The 23,154-nt window shown below is 41.0% G+C and overlaps 1 protein-coding gene across 4 annotated transcripts in view; it reads right to left on the reverse strand.

The window, feature by feature from the left end:
• LOC139582925 (sodium-dependent multivitamin transporter-like) overlaps positions 1-21,172 on the reverse strand; it is a 32,892-nt gene extending 11,720 nt beyond the window's left edge. The window contains exon 1 of one of the 4 annotated variants that reach the window (XM_071413402.1): positions 21,004-21,172. The gene's annotated coding sequence lies outside the window, so the exon portion shown is untranslated. Of the gene's footprint in view, positions 1-17,796; positions 18,334-21,003 lie in introns of those variants that run through there. The other 3 variants (XM_071413400.1, XM_071413401.1, XM_071413399.1) reach the window with 3 other exon arrangements.
• Between the last annotated feature and the right edge of the window lie 1,982 nt (positions 21,173-23,154).

A 23,154-nucleotide genomic window follows, 5' to 3' on the forward strand; every position in this document is an offset into this window, starting at 1 on the left:
CGTTGTCATGCTGGAAGACCCAGCCATGACCCATCTTCAATGCTCTTACTTAGGGAAGGAGGTTGTTGGCCAAGATCTCGCGATACATGGCCCCATCCATCCTCCCCTCAATACGGTGCAGTCGTCCTGTCCCCTTTGCATCCCCAAAGAATGATGTTTCCACCTCCATGCTTCACGGTTGGGATGGTGTTCTTGGGGTTGTACTCATCCTTCTTCTTCCTCCAAACACGGCGAGTGGAGTTTAGACCAAAAAACTCAATTTTTGTCTCATCAGACCACATGACCTTCTCCCATTCCTCCTCTGGATAATCCAGATGGTCATTGGCAAACTTCAGACGGTCCTGGACATGCGCTGGCTTGAGCAGAGGGACCTTGCGTGCACTGCAGGATTTTAATCCATGACGGCGTAGTGTGTTACTATTGGTTTTCTTTGAGACTGTGGTCCCAGCTCTCTTCAGGTCATTGACCAGGTCCTGCCGTGTAGTTCTGGGCTGATCCCTCACCTTCCTCATGATCATTGATGCCCCACGAGGTGAGATCTTGCATGGAGCCCCAGACCGAGGGTGATTGACCGTCATCTTGAACTTCTTCCATTTTCTAATAATTGCGCCAACAGTTGTTGCCTTCTCACCAAGCTGCTTGCCTATTGTCCTGTAGCCCATCCCAGCCTTGTGCAGGTCTACAATTCTATCCCTGATGTCCTTACACAGCTCTCTGGTCTTGGCCATTGTGGAGAGGTTGGAGTCTGTTTGATTGAGTGTGTGGACAGGTGTCTTTTATACAGGTAACGAGTTCAAACAGGTGCAGTTAATACAGGTAATGAGTGGAGAACAGGAGGGCTTCTTAAAGAAAAACGAACAGGTCTGTGAGAGCCGGAATTCTTACTGGTTGGTAGGTGATCAAATACTTATGTCATGCAATAAAATGCAAATTAATTACTTAAAAATCATACAATGTGATTTTCTGGATTTTTGTTTTAGATTCCGTCTCTCACAGTTGAAGTGTACCTATGATAAAAATTACAGACCTCTATATGCTTTATAAGTAGGAAAACCTGCAAAATCGGCAGTGTATCAAATACTTGTTCTCCCCACTGTATATATATATTTTTTTAATTCTCATCAATCTACACACAATACCCCATAATGACAAAGCAAAACCAGGTTTTTAGAAATGTTAGCTAATTTAAAAAATATTTAAAAAACATTTACATAAGTATTCAGACCCTTTACTCCGTACTTTGTTGAAGCACCATGGGCAGCGATTACAGCCTCAAGTCTTCTTGGGTGTGACGCTACAAGCTTGGCACACCTGTATTTGGGGAGTTTCTCCCATTCTTCTCTGCAGATCCTCTCAAGCTATGCCAGCTATTTTCAGGTCTCTCCAGAGAATTTCAAATTGGGTTCAAGTCTGGGCTCTGGCTGGGCCACTCAGAGACTTGTCCCTAACCCACTCCTGCGTTGTCTTGGCTATGTGCTTAGGGTCATTGTCCTGTTGGAAGGTGAACCTTTGCCCCAGTCTGAGGTCCTGAGCAGGTTTTATTAAGGATCTCCCTGTAGAGGAGATCCTTGGCCGCCCCCCAGGTGGTGAAGGTAGGAAACATCACCTCCACTCTGCTGATCCTCAACACTGGGGGGATGGGTGCATGCTCAGCCCCCTCCTGTGATCCTTGTTCACCCAGTCACCTTCACCACCTGGGGGCGGCCCGTCAGGAAGTCCAGGACCCAGTTGCACAGGGCGGGGTTCAGACCCAGGGCCTCGAGCTTAATGATGAGCTTGGAGGGTACTATGGTGTTGAATGCTGAGCTATAGTCAATGAACAGCATTCTTACATAGGTATTCCTCTTGTCCAGATGGGATAGAGCAGTCTGCAATACGATGGTGATTGCTTCGTCTATGGATCTATTGGGGCGGTATGCAAATTGAAGTGGGTCTAGGGTGTCAGGTGAGGTGGAGGTGCTACGATCCTTAAAAACGTCTTCGAGATCAGTGTCCCATCCACAGGACGGTTGAGCTAAGGTAGGCTAATGCAATTAGCATGAGGTTGTAAGTAACAAGAACAATACCCAGGACATAGACAAATCTGATATTGGTAGAAAGCTTCAGTTCTTTTTAATCTAACTGCACCGTCCAATTTACAGTAGCTATTACAGTGAAAGAATACCATGCAATTGTTTTAGGAGAGTGCAGTTTTGAACATGAAAAGTTATTAATAAAAAAAACAGGCACATTTGGGCAGTCTTGATACAACTTTTTAAAACAGAAATACAATGGTTCATTGGATCAGTCTAAAACGTTGCACATACACTGCTGCCATCTAGTGGCCAAAATCTAAATTGCAACTGGGCTGGATTAATACATGATGGCCTTTCTCTTGCATTTCAAAGATGGTACAAAAAAATACAAAAGAACGGTTGTTTTTTAATTTGGATGATCTTTTACCAGATCTAGTGTGTTATATTCTCCTACATTCCTGTCACATTTCTCATCGCTGGCCCTCTAATGTTGGGTATGCCATTTTCGGTGAAAATTGAAAAAAGGGGCAGATCCTCAAGAGGTTTTAACTAGTCTCTCAAAGCACTTCATGATGACAGAAGTGAGTGCTACGGGGCGATTGTCATTAAGTCGTGGTACCCTTCCCCAGATCTGTGCCTAGACACAATCCTGCCTCGGAGCTCCATGGACAATTCCTTCGACCTCATGGCTTTCGCTCTGACATGCAGTCAACTGTGGGACCTTATATAGACAGGTGTGTACCTTCTCAAATCATGTCCAATCAATTTAATTTACCACAGGTGGACTCCAATCAAGTTGTAGAAACATCTCAAGGATGATCAATGGAAACAGGATGCGTCTGAACTCAATTTCGAGTCTCATAGCAAACGGTCTGAATACTTGTAAATAAGGTATCCGTTTTTTATTTTTAATACATCTGCAAACATTTCTAAAAACCTGTCCTCTCTTTGTCATTATGGGGTATTGTGTGTAGATTGCTGTGGATTTGTTTTTATTTAATCCATTTTAGAATTAGGCTGCAACATAACAAAATGTGGGAAAAGTCAAGGGTTTCCGAATGCACTCTAGGTACAGCACCCTTATTGTATGGGACACTTAAACGCACTTTTAGAGGCCATTCAATACTCATCATTAAAACTAAAGCAGTTTAGGTCAAAAGAGATCAGACTAATAATTCTGTTGCCACCAACAGAATGCTATATATATGGGGCATACAACAATCTCAGCTCTGTAGATTTTGCTGTGAAGAGACAGAATCACTAGATAACTTATTCTGATATTGCCCCTATATAGCTTGTTTCTGGTCACAGGTTCAGGAATGGTTTAAAAATCACATGCATTTAAAATGAACCTTACAAATAGCAGTATTGGATCAATTTGGAAAGCCAGTCAATAATAATAATAATAATAATAATAATAATAATCCTAGGAAAGTTTTCATCTTTAGCTCATAATCTGTGGATACTACGTGATTAGAAAGGTTCAGAATGTAAATTAAGTACATAGAAATTCCTATTTCTTCGTTAATGGCTGCAATCCCGCTAACGGGATCGATATGACAACAGCCAGCGAAAGTGCAGGTCGCCAAATTCAAACAGAAATCTCATAATTAGAATTCCTCAAACATACATGTTTCTTATATCATTTTAAAGGTAATCTTGTTGTTAATCCCACCAAAGTGTCCGATTTCAAATATGCTTCTCAGCGAAGGCACTACAAACGATTATGTTAGGTCACCACCAAACCACAATAAGCACAGCCATTTTTCCAGCGAAAGATAGCTTTCACAAAAACCAGAAGAGATAAAATGAATCACTAACCTTTGATGATCTTCATCAGGTGACACTCATAGGACTTCATGTTACACAATACATGCATGTTGTGTTTGATAAAGTTCATATTTATATAAAAAAAATCTGAGTTTACATTGGCGCGTTACATTCACTACTTCCAAAAACATCAAGTGATTTTGCATAGCCACATCGTTTCAACAGAAATACTCATCATAAATGGAGATGATAATACAAGTTATACACATGGAATTATAGATATACCTCTCCTTAATGCAACCGCTGTGTCAGATTTCAAAAACTTTACGGAAAAAGCAACCCATGCAATAATCTGAGACGGCGCTCAGAACAATAGCCAAATTAGCCGCCATGTTGGAGTCAACAGAAACCAGAAAATACATGATAAATGTTTCCTTACCTTTGATGAACTTCATCAGAATAGAGTCCTAGGAATCCCAGGTCCACAATAAATGCTTGATTTGTTCGATAATGTCCGTTATTTATGTCCAATTAGCTACTTTGGTTAGCGCATTTGGTAAACAATTCCAAAGTCACAAAGTGCGTCCACTATAACGTGACGAAATGTCCAAAAGTTCCGTAACAGTCAGTAGAAACATGTCAAACGATGTACTGAATCAATCTTTAGAATGTTGTTAACATACATCTTGAATAACGTTCCAACCGGAGAATTACATTGACTTCAGTTGAGCGAGGGAACGGAGCTGCCTCACGTGAACGCGCTGTTCAATGGGTGGTCACCTCATGGCAGTGATTACTCAATCCTGTCTCCTTCGGCCCCCCTTCACATTAGAGTCATCAGACAAAGTTCTATTGACTGTTGACATCTAGTGGAAGCCGTAGGAAGTGAAAACTCATCCATATCTCGCTGTAATTTCATTGGGAGCTTGGTTGAAAATCTAGCAGCCTCAGAAAACATCCAAACAGGAAGTGGAACTTCTCAGGTTTTTGCCCGCCATATGAGTTCTGTTATACTCACAGACATAATTCAAACAGTTTTAGAAACTTCAGAGTGTTTGCTATCCAATACTAATAATAATATGCATACAGTGGGGAGAACAAGTATTTGATACACTGCCGATTTTGCAGGTTTTCCTACTTACAAAGCATGTAGAGGTCTGTCATTTTTTATCATAGGTACACTTCAACTGTGAGAGACGGAATCTAAAACAAAAAGCCAGAAAATCACATTTTCTGGCTTTGACCTGAAGAGAGTTGGGACCACAGTCTCAAACCATTAGTAACACACTACACGTCATGGATTAAAATCCTGCAGCGCACCCAAGGTCCCCCTGCTCAAGCCAGCGCATGTCCAGGCCCATCTGAAGTTTGCCAATGACCATCTGGATGATCCAGAGGAGGAATGGGAGAAGGTCATGTGGTCTGATGAGACAAAAATAGAGCTTTTTGGTCTAAACTCCACTCGCCGTGTTTGGAGGAAGAAGGATGAGTACAACCCCAAGAACACCATCCCAACCGTGAAGCATGGAGGTGGAAACATCATTCTTTGGGGATGCTTTTCTGCAAAGGGGACAGGACGACTGCACCGTATTGAGGGGAGGATGGATGGGGCCATGTATCGCGAGATCTTGGCCAACAACCTCCTTCCCTCAGTAAGAGCATTGAAGATGGGTCGTGGCTGGGTCTTCCAGCATGACAACGACCCGAAACACACAGCCAGGGCAACTAAGGAGTGGCTCCGTAAGAAGCATCTCAAGGTCCTGGAGTGGCCTAGCCAGTCTCCAGACCTGAACCCAATAGAAAATCTTTGGAGGGAGCTGAAAGTCCGTATTGCCCAGCGACAGCCCCGAAACCTGAAGGATCTGGAGAAGGTCTGTATGGAGGAGTGGGCCAAAATCCCTGCTGCAGTGTGTGCAAACTTGGTCAAGAACTACAGGAAACGTATGATCTCTGTAATTGCAAACAAAGGTTTCTGTACCAAATATTAAGTTCTGTTTTTCTGATGTATCAAATACTTATGTCATGCAATAAAATGCAAATTAATTACTTAAAAATCATACAATGTGATTTTCTGGATTTTTGTTTTAGATTCCGTCTCTCACAGTTGAAGTGTACCTATGATAAAAATTACAGACCTCTACATGCTTAGTAAGTAGGAAAACCTGCAAAATCGGCAGTGTATCAAATACTTGTTCTCCCCACTGTATATTAGCAACTATGACTGAGGAGCAGGCCGTTTACTCTGGGCACCTTTCATCCAAGCTACTCAATACTGCCCCTGCAGCCATAAGAAGTTAACTGCTCAACACAGAATAGATGCATGTGGCACTCCCTCAAATCCTTTGGAGAAAATATCCTTTCTATTTTGTTTAGCTTTGTTCAATTATATTCTTCATACTATAAAATAATGCCATGGAATTCTAAGCAAATATTGTCTGCTAAATTAACTAGCTTAGCCCACAGACATACGGCATAGGCAGATCAGGACAACTCAGGGTATGATATTCTGTTAATTTGAAATGGACTACATTTTCTTCATATCTGTCGAAAATAAATAATGGATTTATTGTGAAGGTTTAGGCTATACTACATGGATTTATACTTTTTAAAATGTAGATGTTCCAAAGGTCTGCATCAGTGGCTTGTAGGCTATGTGTGGCAGCCATGAGATGCTAAATGTGTTTATGTTAATTAACGGTCAATAACCGTGAGACAGACAGTTATTTGCTTGACAATCCCTAGTCAAAACTTCGGCCCATTTGTATTTATTATGGATCCCCATTAGCTGCTGCCAAGGCAGCTACTCTTCCTCGGATTCAGCAAAATTAAGGCAGTTATTAATGTTTTTAAAATTGTATAACAGATTTCACAAGCTATTAAGTGTGCCCTCAGGCCTCTACTACCACTTACCTATAACAGAAAGTCCATGTGTACATGAAATTGTGTGTTTGTATGCATGTGTCTATGTTTGTGTTGCTTCACAGTCCCCGCTGTTCCATAGGGTGTTTAATATCTGACTTTAATGCTGGCATGAGTTATTTGATGTGGAATGGAGTTCCATGTAGTCATGGCGCTACGTAGTACTGTGCGCCTCCCTTCTGAACTTGGGGATTGTGAAGAGACCTCTGGTGGCATGTCTTGTGGGGTATGCATGGGTGTCTGAGCTGTGTGTCAGTAGTTCAATCAGACAGTTCTCAGTGCATTCAACATGTCAATACCTCTCAAGTAGTGATGAAGTCAATCTCTCCTCCACTTTCAGACAGGAAAGATTGAAATGTATATAATTAAAGTTAGCTCTCTGTGTACAACCAAAGGCCAGCTGTGCTGCCCTGTTCTGAGCCAATTGAAATGTTCCTAAGTCGCTCTTTATGGCACCTAACCACACGACTGAACAGTAGTCCAGGTGCAACAAAACTAGGGCCTGTAGGACCTGCCTTGTTGATAGTGCTGTTAAGAAGGTAGAGCAGCTCTTTATTATAGACAGACTTCTCCCTATCCTAGCTACTGTTGTATCAATATGTTGTGACCATGACAGTTTTACAATCCAGGCTTACTCCAAGCAGTTTAGTCTTCTCAACTTGCTCAACATCCACATTCATTATAATATTTAGCTGAGGTTTAGGGCTTAGTGAATGATTTGTCCCAAATACAATGCTTTTAGTTTTTGAAATTCAAATATGGTTTGCGTCCGCACTGCCGCACCGCTTATCTGCGCTCAAAACTACACGAAGTGATACCCGATACTCAGGAGTAACGCACCCTCAAAGAACTACAGCACCCGCAAACACGAGACCAAAGTATGCCAACATCAGTAAACCACAAGGCGAAAGCAAAATATATTGAAACACCCACTAAATCAAACAATCAATGCCATTACAAACGTATGAAAGCATATGAAAACAAAAAATGAACCAGAGTAAAATGCTGAAGTTTTTGCAATATTAAATAGCTAATGCTAACTTAGTTAAAAAAAAAAATTATGAAAACATTTTAAAAAACAGCTATTTAACATGTGCTACTAGTGCCAGCCAATGATACTTACGTGGATACAGGTCTTCAGGCAGTTGATTTCAGATGTAGCTAGCTAGGTAATTTACCATATGTCAAGCTCTCGCTCAGCTAGCTAGCCGCTAGAAATTATGAAGAAGTGCTTAGCTCCCGAATTAAAACAAATTAACTTGTTGCCATGTAAAAATAAAATGTCACATTAGCTAGCCAGCTAGTTAGTAAACAGTCAATGTGGCCAGCCATCTCCAGCTAGCCAGCCAATTAGATTGTGATGTAGCCAACGTTGCCAATAATCTCTGCCAAATGTAAATAAAATAAAGATGTCCTCGGAATGAGAAAACATGTCTAGAAGGCCAGCATCCCGGAGTCACCTCTTCACTGTTGACGTTGAGACTGGTGTTTTGCTGGTACTATTTATTGAAGCTGCCAGTTGAGGACTTGTGAGGTGTCTGTTTCTTAAACTAGACACTAATGTACTTGTCCTCTTGCTCATTTGTGCACCGGCGCCTCCCACTCCTCTTTCTATTCTGGTTAAAGCCAGTTTGCGCTGTTCTGTGAAGGGAGTAGTACACAGCGTTGTACGGGATCTTCAGTTTCTTGGCAATTTCTCGCATGGAATAGCCTTAATTTCTCAGAACAAGAATAGACTGACGAGTTTCAGAAGAAAGTTCTTTGCTTCTGGCCATTTTGAGCCTGTAATCAAACCCACAAATGCTCATGCTCCAGATACTCAACTAGTCCAAAGATGGCCAGTTTTATTGCTTCTTTAATCAGCTCAACAGTTTTCAGCTGTGCTAACATAATTGCAAAAGGGTTTTCTAATGATCAATTAGCCTTTTAAAATGATAAACTTGGATTAGCTGACAACATGCCATTGGAACACAGGAGTGATGGTTGCTGATAATGGGCCTCCGTACGTCTACGTAGATATTCCATTACAAATCAGCCGTTTCCAGCTACAATAGTCATTTACAACATTAACAATGTCTACACTGTATTTCTGATCAATTTCATGTAATTTTAAAATGGACAAAAAAAAGTGCTTTCCTTTCAAAAACAAGGACATTTCTATGTGACCCCAAACTTTTGAACGGTAGTGTATACTTTATATACTGTAACCTTATACAGGAAGCAAGTGAACATTTCAGTTCACGTCCGATTCCACCACGGTCCGCATGTGATTGATTCATGTATTGTGATATAGGCTACCAGCTAGAGCACAACAGCTGTGACCAGCACAGAGGGCATTCAGTCTCTGATAGAGGGCGAAAGTGATAGAGCATTACACACACACACCACCCAACAACACAGCATTGTCCTTTAAAGGTCACCGAGAGAAAAAAATGTAATCGACTTGGGTTACGTAAACCTTGTGACTGCATTTTACAGCAGTCCTCGTGACTGGCTTCAACGTATAGGCCAGTTGGCTGGACCAATGCTGATTATGATAATCTACTTGAGTCTATAGCTATGCTTTCACTGCATCGATTTATGGCAAAGAAAATGTGCCAACCTTTCTGGGTAATTATGGCTAATTTGATTTCCTCATGCGTGACAATACCTACTAGCCTATACGTTGACACATTGTACCGGTATCCCCTGTATATAGCCCCGCTATTGTTATTTACTGCTACTCTTTAATTATTTGTTATTCTTATATCCTACTTTTTGGGGGGTATTTTCTTAAAACTGCATTGTTGGTTAAGGGCTTTTAAGTATGCATTTCACTGTAAGGTCTACTACACCTGTTGCATTTGGCGCATGTGACTGAGCTTCTCTTAACGATGGGCTCCTATTACAGGTAACGAAAATGAGTACCCTTTCAGGGGATGACCTGTGTAAAGAGAGTGCATAAAGCGCTTCAGAAGAACGCCTTGGTTCCTGTGACATTAAGAAAACTAGGCTGGCTATACAGAGATGAAGTATCATTCTGAAAGGGAAAGGTTAGTATCATTTCCAAAGGAGAGGGGGAGTTTTTCAAAAATATTTGTGCTAAAAGGGTAAACACAAGGTTATGAATGTTTTGTCTCCCCATTTAAACAGCCTTGTGTGTCCTGATAAGTGCAGACCTGAAGGACTCCTTAACAGAGCCTTCAGAAAGTATTCTCCCCCCTTGACTTCTCCACATTTTGTTGTGGTACACCCTGCATTTAAAATGGATTATATTGCAATGTTCTGTCACTGGCCTACACACAATACCCCATAATGGTGGAATAATGTTTTTAGAAATGTCTTCAAATTAATTAAAAATGAAAATCTGAAATGTCTTGAGTCAATACATATTCAACCCATTTGTTATGGCAAGACTAAATACGTTCAGGAGTAAAAATGTGCTTAACAAGTTACACAAGTTTCACTGACTCACTGTGTGCAAAAATAGTGTTTAACATAATTTTATAATTACGACCTCATCTCTATACAATTGTCTGTAAGGTCCCTCAGTCGAGCAGTGACTTTCAAACACAGATTCAACCACAAAGACCAAGGAGGTTTTCCAATGCCTCTCAAAGAAATGGCACCTATTGGTATAGATGGGTAAAAATTTTAATCAATATATCCAGTCACTACAAAGATATAGGTGTTCTTCCTAACTCAGTTGCCGGAGAGGAAGGCCAATGGTGACTTTAAAACAGTTAGAGTTTAATGGCTGTGATAGGAGAAAACTCAGGATGGATCAACAACATTGTAGTTACTCCACAATACTAACCTATTTGAAAGAGTGAAAAGAAGAAAGCCTGTACAGAAACAAAATAATCAAAAATATGCATCGTTTGCAATAAGGCACTAAAGTAAAACTACAAAAATTGGCATTTACATTCACTTTATGTCCTGAATACAAAGCATTATGTGTGGGGCAAATCAAACACATCACTGAGTACCACTTCATATTTTCAAGCATGGTGGTGGCTGCATCATGTTATGGGTGTGCTTGTCATCAGCAAGGACTACAGTGTTATTTTTAGGATAAAAAGAAACTGAATAGAGCAAAATTCTGGAGGAAAACCTGGCTCCGTCTGCTTTCAAAACAGACACTGGGAGACAAATTCCCCTTTTAGCAGAACAATAAAATTAATATTTGGCCTTGTATTTTAGGTTATCAGGGAGACATACTGAGACCATACAGTTAACCTCATAATTTATAACTAGGGATGCAGCAGAGATAGTGCTATGACCTGGTCTAAAACCAAACTGATGTACATTTAGAAAATATTTCAAAGATAAGACCTTAGCTGAGAATGAATCAAGTCTCATATTTTAGCTAGGCAAGAAAGAGGGTGATAATAGAAAAAGGGTGATAATTATTTAGGCACACTGGAGTTGCTTACCAAGATGACATCGATTGTTCCTGAGTGGCCTAGTTACAGTTTTGACTTAAATCGGCTTGAAAATCTATGGCAAGACTTGAAAATGGCTCTCTGGCAATGATCAACAACCAACTTGACAGAGCTTGAAGAATTTTTTAAGAATGTGCAAATATTGTACAATCCAGGTATGCAAAGCTCTTACAGACTTACCCAGAAAGACTCACAGCTGTAATCGCTGCTAAAAGGTGATTCTAACATTGAGTCAGTGGTGTGAATACTTTTGTAATTTAGATAACTATTTAATTTTTAATAAAAGTGCAAACAAATCTAAAAACATGTTTTCACTTTGTCATTATGGAATATTGTGTGTAGATGAGTGAGGAAAAAATAAAGATTTAATGCATTTTGAACTCCAGCTGTAACAACAAAATGTGGAATAAGTCAAGGGGTATGAATACTTTCTGAAGGCCTGGTAAACAATCTCTGTTAACCCAGAACTAAAGTCTTGCGTAATTGGTCAGCTGCTCAATTAAGTTAAGGGTCGATACATCTTAAGAGAAGAGACGCTAGAACGAGGAGCTCCACCCTCTCTCTTCGCAAGTTACGGGCCAAATGTCATCTCCCCTTCCGAAATTCCAAAGATGCTAACACCTGCGGAATCGAGATTTGTACATATAACCAGTGACGAAAAACCCAAACACCAGAACTATGGTTTCTCGCATCCCGTTCAGTCCCAACAGATTCTACGGTACCAGTTATATTTACGTAGATCTGTCCATGAGAAAATACATAAATATAAAAAAATGTCACAATGTTAAAGAGTGCAAAATGCCTACCATCTATCGCAACAATTTCTGACCAGCTAAATGCTTAGGGCTAAAGAGCCCACTGCAATGCAATGAAATACTTTACTTGGAAACATATACCATACCAGTCCATTTCTACTAGTAGGCAACAGGAGAAAAGCAGTCATTCTCCATAAAGAAGAGTATGATTTCCCAGTGAGAAGCCAGGTCTACTAAGACTGTCATCTCTCTGAAAACAGTGGTTTGTTGAAACACTGCAAGTCCAGAGCTCATCAGAGGCTCAGTGGTCCTGTTGAATAATCTCTGCCAGTCACAAGGTCTGTGATGATCAAACGGTGAAAGCCTGCCTTGACAGGCTGTCTGTGTGATTCTCCTGAGCCTGTGTGATCAAACCCAGGGTGTCTGACCAATTAAACACCACTCGTTATGAGTCATCACCTCTGAGGTACAACAGACTACAAGAGAGCAGCCCACGCCACAGCATAATCTCTACAGGAAAACCAAACCCATGCATTGGGCTTCTAAATATACCAGCAGTTGTGAGTGACTCCAGACTCAAATAGGCTAGATACAGTAATTGGCAAATGCAAACAGGTCTAGGGCCTATTCTAATCAACCTACTCACTTGTAGTGAGGTTTGATATAATTACAGGTTGTACAGCTGCTGAAACAGCAGTGGTGTCTTATGGGGCTTCACTTGCCCTGTGCCAGCTGTGTAACAGAGACAGAAACACTGTGCCCACTGCTCATTGTCGCTACAGTTTAATCAGAGGTTGTTTTTCATAGCTCCTTAATGAGAGACCCTGCTGGTCTGGTCTCAGGCCATAAAGTCAACCACAGCATGGGTCAGCGTTGTGTGTCTGTCTCCAACAGGGTAGAAAAAGAACTACTGCAGAGCCAGAGGTATTTAAAGAAAGAGGGAAAGCTACTTAAAATGCCAGTCTTGATGCATGATTAGGGGCAATTGAAAATGTGTTGCCAACAACATTGTTGCCTTCTCCCAATATATGTAGGTCATTGAGGTTCATAAAGTAATCAGTGCTCCCAGCCATCCAGGACGTACATGCCAGGCGGTGTCTGAGAAAGGCATGAAAAATTGCCAAAGACTCCAGCTACCCGAGACAGACTGTTCTCTATGCTCCCATCCAGCAGGCGGAACCGGTGCATCAAGACTCAGACAAACAGACTCCAAAACAGCTTCTATCTCCTGGCCATAAGACTGTTAAATGGCCAACAACTACTGCTCTCCCTCGCCCACAGACCATCCACACTGATTCTATACCCATCCACAGGTATCTACCCAGGTCTCTAAATGTAATATTGATTAGATGCATTACTCCACTACGCTGCTGTTCATTGATTATTGATTGCCATAACCATTAGTATTTATCCTGCTATTGGTCACTATTACTCCCGTTCACATACATATATTACCACTAGTATATTACATTAAGTATTTATATATTCCTACTACCAGTCACTTTCAGCCCTGTTTACATGTGCATCCTACTCCAGTCACTTTTTATGTATAAACCCACCTGCACATTGAATAGAAGGTACTGGCACTGACCTGTATATACATCATTCTTATGTTTCTTTAACTCATCATAGTTGTGTTTTTTTATTCATTAGTCTATTATTAAATTGTTATTATTTTAGACCCGTTGTATCCTGTGCACATGGCGATTAAACTTTGAAATTTGAAACTATTCTTAACTACGAGGAACTCCCATCAGCTGTCTAACAGCCATCCTCCCTCTCGTGACTAAGGTGGGGGATCATGATGAACTTTGTCCACGTAGTAGATTATCATACCCAAAGGTCAACGGCCAGTTATAGGGTGATCTAGGAACACTCTGCTACTACAACTCTGTAGGATCGCTCAAATCAGAATGGCATGGACACCTGACAGCAGCCATGCAGTGTAGCCACGCCACAGAGGAGGGAACTCTATCACTTCACTAGTGGGAGGAATCCCTGAAGGATCTATTGCTATCTGAGACGCTTACAGTTAGCTTAAATAGCCTGCCCTTTACAGAAAAAAGAGCAACCAAACGCAGCAACCTTTTCCTGCACCAGTAGGCTGTGACGTACGTAGGCCTACACCTGGACTGCCTTCTATGTGATGCCTTGAAAAAACATTAAGCTAGTAGTATTAATGACTATCCCCAATCCCTACACCAAAGCCCTAATGTTTAGGATGTGTCAGAAAGGGCATGTAGGAAGGTCACAGCTAGGCAGACATCAGCGCCGCTTTCACATGTGAAAGACCAGCATGGAAAGTCATCATTACCTGGCAACTGGGGGGGGGACGGACACGACACTGTATGTTATTTTGTAAAGTGCAGCCTGCCCCCTGCCTTGAAGTAGGTTAACCCCCTTCAGTGTAAATTGTGGAAAATAGACATCCATTTACATTCAATGTGAGCAGGGGGGAGGAGAACAGAATAATGACCGTGGGAAGGGATGCAGCTGACAGACCTGTTTAGTGCTTGTAGACACCATAGGAAAGATTAGAAGATAGACATTTCCTTCCTTTTCGGGAGAACAAATAATACGGACAAATAATTTGTTTGGTCAGGTCACTTAATCTCCAAAGACTACTGTTCAGGTGTGGACAAATCAGTCTCAAATTTTAAGAAACAGATATGATCTGACACCTCTACAGGCGCTGCATCTTCACAAGGTAGCATCTCAAGGCTTATCATGAGCATGCTCCTCACCTAGATGTGGCAATCAGTGAACTTGTTCAACCCATCATGTGCCTCAGACTGTTCCAGGCCCAGTGTATCACAGCTACCCAAGAAGGCAAGAATCTGAGTAAGCTACAAAAGGGCAGCTACAAAAACATGACAGATGAGAGTTAATTCAATGCCAGATTGTTTTCTGTAAATGACATTAAGCAACAGACAAAGACAATTTGGGACAGTCTGTTTCTTAAGCAAAATACATTTACCAAAATACAGACAGGATTGTGGAGGGCATGCCACCATCACAAAGAGCATAGCGCTGTCTGACTCCACATTCTGTGATGTTAAAACCTCTCTAGGTTACGTGAGACGGTAGCGTCCCACCTCTTCAACAGCCAGTGAAACTGCAGGGCGCCAAATTCAAAACAACAGAAATCCCATAATTAAAATTCCTCAAACATACATGTATTTTACACCATTTTAAAGATACACTTGTTGTAAATCCAGCCACAGTGTCCGATTTCAAAAAGGCTTTACGACGAAAGCAAACAAAACGATTATGTTAGGTGAGTGCCTATTCACAGAAAAACACAGCCATTTTTCCAGCCAAAGAGAGGATTCACAAAAAGCAGAAATATAGATAAAATGAATCACTAACCTTTGCTGATCTTCATCAGATGACACTCATAGGACTTCATGTAAAACAATACATGTATGTTTTGTTCGGTAAAGTTCATATTTATATCCAAAAATCTGAGTTTACATTGGCGCCTTACATTCAGAAGTTCCAAAACATCCTTTGATTTTGCAGAGAGCCACATCAATTTACACGAATACTCATAATAAACATTGCTAAAAGATACAACTGTTATGCATGGAATTTTAGATGCTCCTCTCCTTAATGCAACCTCTGACTCAAATTTCAAAAAAGCTTTACGAAAAAAGCAAACCATCCAATAATCTGAGTCGGCGCTCAGAGCCCAATCAAGACACAAATATATCTGCCATCAACAGAAGTCAGAAATAACATTATAAACATTCACTTACCTTTGATGGTCTTCATCAGAATGCACTCCCAGGAATCCCAGTTCCACAATAAATGTTTGTTTTGTTCGCTAATTTCCATCATTTATGTCGAAATTCCTCCTTGTTGTTCTAGCGTTCAGTACACTTTCCAATCTCACGACACGCGTGCAAGTCCAGCGGAAAGTACGGACGAAAAGTTAAAAAAGTTATATCACAGTCCGTAAAAACATGACAAACAAATTATTGAATCAATCTTTAGGATGTTTTTAACATAATTCTTCAATAATGTTCCAACCGGAGAATTCCTTTGTCTTCAGAAGTGCGATGGAACAGAGCTCGCTCTCACATGAACTAAAAACATGACAAACGAAGTATTGAATCAATCTTTAAGATGTTTTTAACATAATTCTTCAATAATGTTCCAACCGGAGAATTCCTTTGTCTTCAGAAGTGCGATGGAACAGAGCTCGCTCTCACATGAAGCTGCTAAATTTTACATCTTGCCTAGGTTACTGTAGGCTGAAACTAGATGCCGTCCTATCAGGGGCTGTAGGCTACCTGCATCTTGCTAACCAAACCATGACAAAGTTAAATTACAATCATAAACCCAGATTTTAGTCAGTAGGCTATCCTATTGAAATGACATGTTAATCTCCCAAATAGGCCATTTATAGCAGTTTGTAGTCTTAACACCTGGCACAACTGAAAGATAATTTTTTAAGTTTGTCCAAGTGTCTCTTGAACAGAGATCGAGATCCTCTGTCCAACTTTTATCCCTCAAGTTATACAGAACAAAAATATAAAACGCAACATGCAACAATTTCAACGATTTTACTGAGTTACAGTTCACATAAGGAAATCAGTCAATTGAAATAAATGAATTAGTCCCTAATCTATGGATTTCACATGACTGGGCAGGGGTGCAGACATGGGTGGGCCTGGGAGAGCATAGGCCCACCCACTTGGCAGCTAGGCCCAGCCAATCAGAATGAGTTTTTCCCCACAAAAGGGCTTTATTATAGACAGAAATACTCCTCAGCACCCCGGCCCCCCTCCCCTCAGACAATCCCGCAGGTGAAGAAGCCGGATGTTGAGGTCCTGGGCTGGCGTGGTTACACGTGGTCTGCGGTTGTGAGGCCTGTTGGACATACTGCGAAATATTCTAAAACATGGCAGTGAATGAACATTCAATTCTCTGGCAACAGCTCTGGTGGACATTCCTGCAGTCAGCGTGCCAATTGCACACTCCCATAAAACTTGAGACATCTGTGACATTGTGTTGAGTGACAAAACTGAACATTTTAAAGTGGCCTTTTGTCCCCAGCACAAGGTGCATCTGTATAATGACCATGCTACTTAATCATCTTCTTGATATGCCACACCTGTCAGGTGGATGGATTATCTTGGCAAAGTAGAAATGCTCACCAACAGGGATATAAAGAAATTTGTGCACAAAATTTGAAAAGTAAGCTTTTTGTGTGTATGGAACATTTCTGGGATCTACACTCTACATGTTGCATTTATGCGCTTAGTGAATCATTTACGAGATTTTAATTATTTTATTAGGTTAGTCACGTTAGCTAGCAATAATTGTTTTGATGGAAAACCGAATTTTGCTCTTCACATTACAAGTTAAATTGATATTCCTTAATTTGATTTAACGTTATAGGTAAAAGGTGGTTTGGCTAAATGTGGCAACGCCTTTGTTGCTACGAAACAAAACAATTGGGCTAGATTTCTGTGCTTGTGGTAGGGTTCTGAGTGGTAATTTGTCTTATGTTAGTTGTACCTGACAACCCTACTCTGCAGAATGGAATCGGGTTGATGGCACGATGTTTGACAGGTCAATCTCGAAACATGGAACTTTGTCTTGAAATATGTTACAACCTGGCCATAAGAGCTTGACGCAAAAGTTGAAAATAACAAATCAAAATACAATTGTTCAAGTTAAACGATAGCAACCGACACGCTGGGTTTAACAATGTTTCGATAAATTATACACGGTCATCAGCGATTGCTACATAGCACGTGTAACATTAGCTTGCTACAGTAACAAACTAAATCTATTTCAAACAAGAAAATAACTACCATGGACATCAAAATAACATATTTCCCAAGCTAAGCCCATAGTTGGCTATATAACTCAAATGTTAAACTTATAAATTAATGCGCTTACGTCCGCGTGGACCTCCTTCCACTGAAGCGAACTTTCAACTCGTGCTTCGGTTTATCGGCATAGCTACCGGCATGAGGTTTGAACCAATGTGCTGATGTAAGCATTCAAGACTGTCATCACGATGGCTTGTTAAATGTCAAGTACACATATCGGGCGACTTTGTTGATTTAGTTGTAAGGAGTACACGCACATCTCACCGTGTTCAGATGCGTGAGTCGCCATTCATTCGGTTAGTTATGGAGGAGGAACAAGCGATACGAACCGCCCATTCTCCTTGATAGCTTCGACACTGCTGCCTTGCTTCACACATGACTAACATATGCTACTAAATTACTTCTAATAGTCTACCGTGCAAATAATGTCCATCAACTCGAGTAATAGCAGAAAACCCTTATTTGGAGGTCCTCCTGTTTATCACGAACAGTATGTTTACCACCAATTTAAATCGTGACCTTAAAATGCATGGATCATACAGGACATGTGTATATACAGTGCTTAATTTGTAAATCCGGTGTTGTGCGGATTTGATTGACCTGTCAAACATCGTGCCATCAACCCGATTCCATTCTGCAGAGTAAGGTTGTCAGGTACAACTAACATAAGACAACACCGGTGCTGGTGTTGTGCGGAAAAGCTCCCGCTTCCAGAATCGCCCCCCACGCACTCAATTCTTCGTTGCTGCGACTTGCTTTCTTGTTGAGATTTCTGATCACGTTAGGCTGCGTTTCATTAGATTTTTTTATGTAGGCACTAGTAATGTCTGCAGTTTTCGGTTTGGCTATTTGTTTCAAGTGTATTAGTCTATAAATAAATCTCTTTGCCAAAATTCGTCATCTGTCCCATGTCTTATTCGACTAGTTGTTCTGAAATGTTTATTGCTTGCCTACATTTTACTCCCTCTGTTTTAATATAACACACATACATTACAAATTTATTTCGGTTGCATATCCTGACGGGGAGTATGTTCTATAGAAAGTATTTGGGTCTTACCACAAAATTAAGGAAATTAGAAGGGGGGTGGATTTCGGCAGGCAACATTAACAGTGGAGAAAATTTTAAGTTAATTTCCTACAATTCTACACATTTTTCCGTGGGGTGGAGATAAATGCAAAATGAGTATAATTGCATGACATTTGTTATAAAAGGGGCGGAGATACATTTTTGCAGTTTTCAAGCTAATTTCCTGCAATTATACCCATTTTGCCATGGGGTGGAGATGTTGGTAGTTTTAAAGTTATTTTCCATCACATTTACACATTTTGCCATGACTTCTGTCATGTTAATGATAACTGAGTGTAAGTGACGCACAAAATCAATGGGGGCCCCCTGGAGGTCAGGACACCTGGGAACATGGCCAGTTGGTATTCAGCCATGATTACTACAAGTTCAAATAATTGGCTAGATTAATTTACCAATCTAAAAATTGTTAGCTGACAACTAATTGAGTGACTGACAAAACATGAGAGACACTGCTGATGCACAACCAAATTTCAAAATTTTACTTAGTGTACTCCACTAGCGGCCGGGGGCCCTAAGCAACTGCTTATGCCTGTAGCTGGTCATGAATAGAGCCAATGTGACTCCTTACTCTACACTGAACAAAAATATGACTGCAACACGTAAAGGTTGGTCTCATGTTTCATAAGCTGAAATAAAAGATTCCAGAAATGTAACAAATGCACAATAAGCTTATTTCTCTAAAATGTTGTGCACAAATGTGTTCACATCCCTATTCCTGAGCATTTCTCCTTTACCAAAATAATCCATCCACCTGGCAGGTGTAGCATATCAAGAAGTGGATTAAACAGCATGATCATTACACAGGTACCTTGTGCTGGGGACAGTGAAAGGCCACTCTAAAATGGGCAGTTTTGTCACACAACACAATGCCACAGATGTCTCAAGTTTTGAGGGAGTGTGCAATTGGAATGCTGACTGCAGAAATGTCCACCAGAGATGTTGCCAGAGAATAGAATGTTAATTTCTCAACCATATGTCGTTTCCAACGTTGTTTTAGAGAATTTGGTGGTACGTTGAACCGGCCTCACCAGCAGACCACGCATGGCATCGTGTGGGCGAGCGGTTTGCTGATGTGGTGGTGGGGTTACGGAAACCCAACACAATTGCATTTTATCGATGGCAATTCGAACGCAGAGATACCGTGACGAGATCCTGAGGTTCATTGTCGTGCCATTCATCCACCGCCATCCTTGTTTCAGCATGACACAATTCCTGGAAGCTGAAAATGTTCTTCCATGGCCATCAGATGTCACCTATTGAACATGTTTAGGATGCTCTGGATCAACGTACGACAGCGTGTTCCAGTTCCCGCCAATATCCAGCGACTTCGCATAGCCATTGAAGAGAATTGAGAACATTCTACAGGCCACAGTCAACAACCTGATCAACTCCATGCGAAGCAGATGCCTCATTTATTTCTATTGACTTATTTTCTTATTTGAACTAACTCTTTGAAATTGTTGCATGCTGCATTTATATTTTTAAGTATACATGTCAGAAAGGCATGTTTGATCTCAACATTTCAAAACATTCAATACTGCCGAATCCAGGTATCTTTTTTTCTTACTCCAGCATCAGGACCGTACATCAATACAGACACATTGTGGATGGTCAGGGCTTTATCAACTACATCTTCAGTGTGGTGTCATTCAAATCGTCATTTCTCAAAAGGCAATGTGATTTTGTTTCTTCTACTCACCCCTTCTTTAATGAAAATGTTGGACCAGACCACCCTGATAAGATGCAGAGCAGCGAGACAGATTTGTACCCCCTTTTAAGTCCCTCGATGTATACTTACTGTCATGCTCTACTGTAGATTTTAATATGCATAACATGTCTTACATTTCCAACCATTCATATACCGAAATTAAAACATGCATACATAGACAAATCAAATGTTGCTGGCACAAATAGCACATGTCCCTGCATTGCAGCACCCTGGGATGCAGTCAGGCCTGATCAGGTCAGTCAGGCCTGATCTGATCAGGCCCAGTATGAACTCTGCCAGCTGGGTCCCAGTGGTGGTAAGACAAAGTTTAATTGAATCCTTATGAATCTGTAAGGGATCAAAAAATAAAAGTATTCTCATGCCACACTGGGCAATTCATAATCTTGCAGACATGAAGGAAATTACTTACAGAACCAGCAATGAGTAGCCTATGAAAAAAATAAAATAAAGTTACTCACTGGCTCTAGGAAAAAGTATGACGTGAAAGTGTCTGTCGTGCAGCCTCAGTTGAGCTGCCTGATGATTGAGTTAACGTCCGTCCCTCTGGGCCCTGGGTTGCCGATGTCCTTCAAAAGACCTGCCTTGTCCCTGGCAGCGTGACGAGCCACAGACAGCTTCAACGGTCATATGAAGTTGCTGACCACACGGAAGTTCATCCCCACAGAGTAGATCTCATGGATCAGGTCCTCTAGACAGATGATGCCGTATTTGCCTGAGAGGAGATGTAAACATTGTACATGTATCTCAATGAAAATCACTGTCGGAAAACCACCTTTTCATATTTTCTGCATGATCTGAGCGTGATGCAACATTTGTTTTGCTAAATTTGACAAGCACATACTAAATGTATCAAGACTTGTTACTTCAGACTGATGAAAAATACATACTATAAATTGATCCTTACCCATATGCTGCTCAATGAGTGTGTTGTCTGTGAGAGCGACCCTTCGCTTGTCAATCTTTGCCTGTCCTCTTTTCAAGATCAGCTCACGAACAGACTTCAAGTTGGGAAACCTGTTTAGTGTGAATAATTCACCATCGTTAGTACAATACACTGTCAAACCAGCTGGTTCTAAGTGAATTTCACATGCAAAAGTACAGTGAAATGTCTTCATTGCAAGCTCTAAACCCAACAATGCAGCATCACTGAACTTTTGTCACTGAACAAAAATATAAAAAAACGCAACATGCAACAATTTAAAAGATTTTACTGAGTTACAGTTCATACGGAAATCAGTCAATTAGGCCCTAATCTATGGATGTCACATTACTGGGATTAGATAGTTGGTCACAGATCCATCAAAATAAATAAAAAAGGGGCGTGGTGTGACCATTTTCCTTATGCAGCGAGACATCTTCTCAGAGTTGATCAGACTTGATTGTGGCCTGTGGAATGTTGACCCACTTCTCTTCGATGGCTGTGCGAAGTCTCTGAATATTGCCGGGAACTGGAACACGCTGTATTTTGGCAACAGCTCTGGTGGACATTCCTGCAGTCAGTATGCCAATTGCACGCTCCCTCATAACTTGAGACATCTGTGGCATTTTGTTGTGTAACAAAACTGCACATTTTACAGTGGCCTTTTGCCCCCAGCACATGGTGCACCTGTGTAATGATCATGCGATTTAAATCAGCTTCTTGATATGCCACACCTGTCGTCAGGTAAAATGCTCCTTAACAGGGATGAAAACAAATGTGCACATTTGAGGGAAATAAGCTTTTTGTGCAAATGGAACATTTCTGGGATGTTTTATTTCAGATAATGAAACATGGGACCAATACTTTACATGGTTTATATTTTTGTTCTATGTAAAAATAAGGTAGAACAAAACACAAGAAATACAAACAGGACATGAGAAAGTAAGCCATATACAGGGTCAGTTCTAATACCATATTTATAATGTGCAGGGATACTGGAGTGATAGGGGTAGATAGGTATAGGGGTAAGGTGACTAGGCCTCTGGATATATGATAGAGTAGCAGCAGCGTACATATTTGTATGTGAATGTGTGCGCACGTGTGTAGGGTCAGTATCAATATGTATTTATGTTATGTGTGTCAGTAAATGACTGTGCATGAGTGTGCATAGACAGTGCAAAAATAAAATGCACTATATACAAAAGTATGTGGATAAGCCTTCAAATTAGTGGATTCTGCTATTTCTGCCACACCCATTGCCAACAGGTGTATAAGATCAAGCATACAGCCATGCAATCTCCATAGACAAACATTGGCAGACTTTCAACGTGGCAACGTCATAGAGTGCCACCTTTCCAACAAGTCTGCCCTGGTTCAAATGTAATTAATGTTATTGTGAAGTGGAAACGTCTAGGAGCAACAACAGCTCAGCTGCAAAGTAGTAGGAAACAAGCTCACAGAAAGGGACCGCCGAGTGCTGAAGCTCGTAGCGTGTCAAAAATGGTCGGTCCTCGGTTGCAACACTCACTACCAAGTTCCAAACGGCCCCTGGAAGCAACGTCAGCACAATAACTGTTTGTTGGGATCTTCATGAAATGGGTTTCCATGGCCGAGCAGCCGCACACAAGCCTAAGTTCACCATGCGCAATGCCAAGCTTCGGCTGGAGTGGTGTAAAGCTTGCCGCCACTG

The sequence above is a fragment of the Salvelinus alpinus genome, chromosome 8 (genome assembly GCF_045679555.1).
Source record: "Salvelinus alpinus chromosome 8, SLU_Salpinus.1, whole genome shotgun sequence".
NCBI lineage: Eukaryota > Metazoa > Chordata > Actinopteri > Salmoniformes > Salmonidae > Salvelinus > Salvelinus alpinus.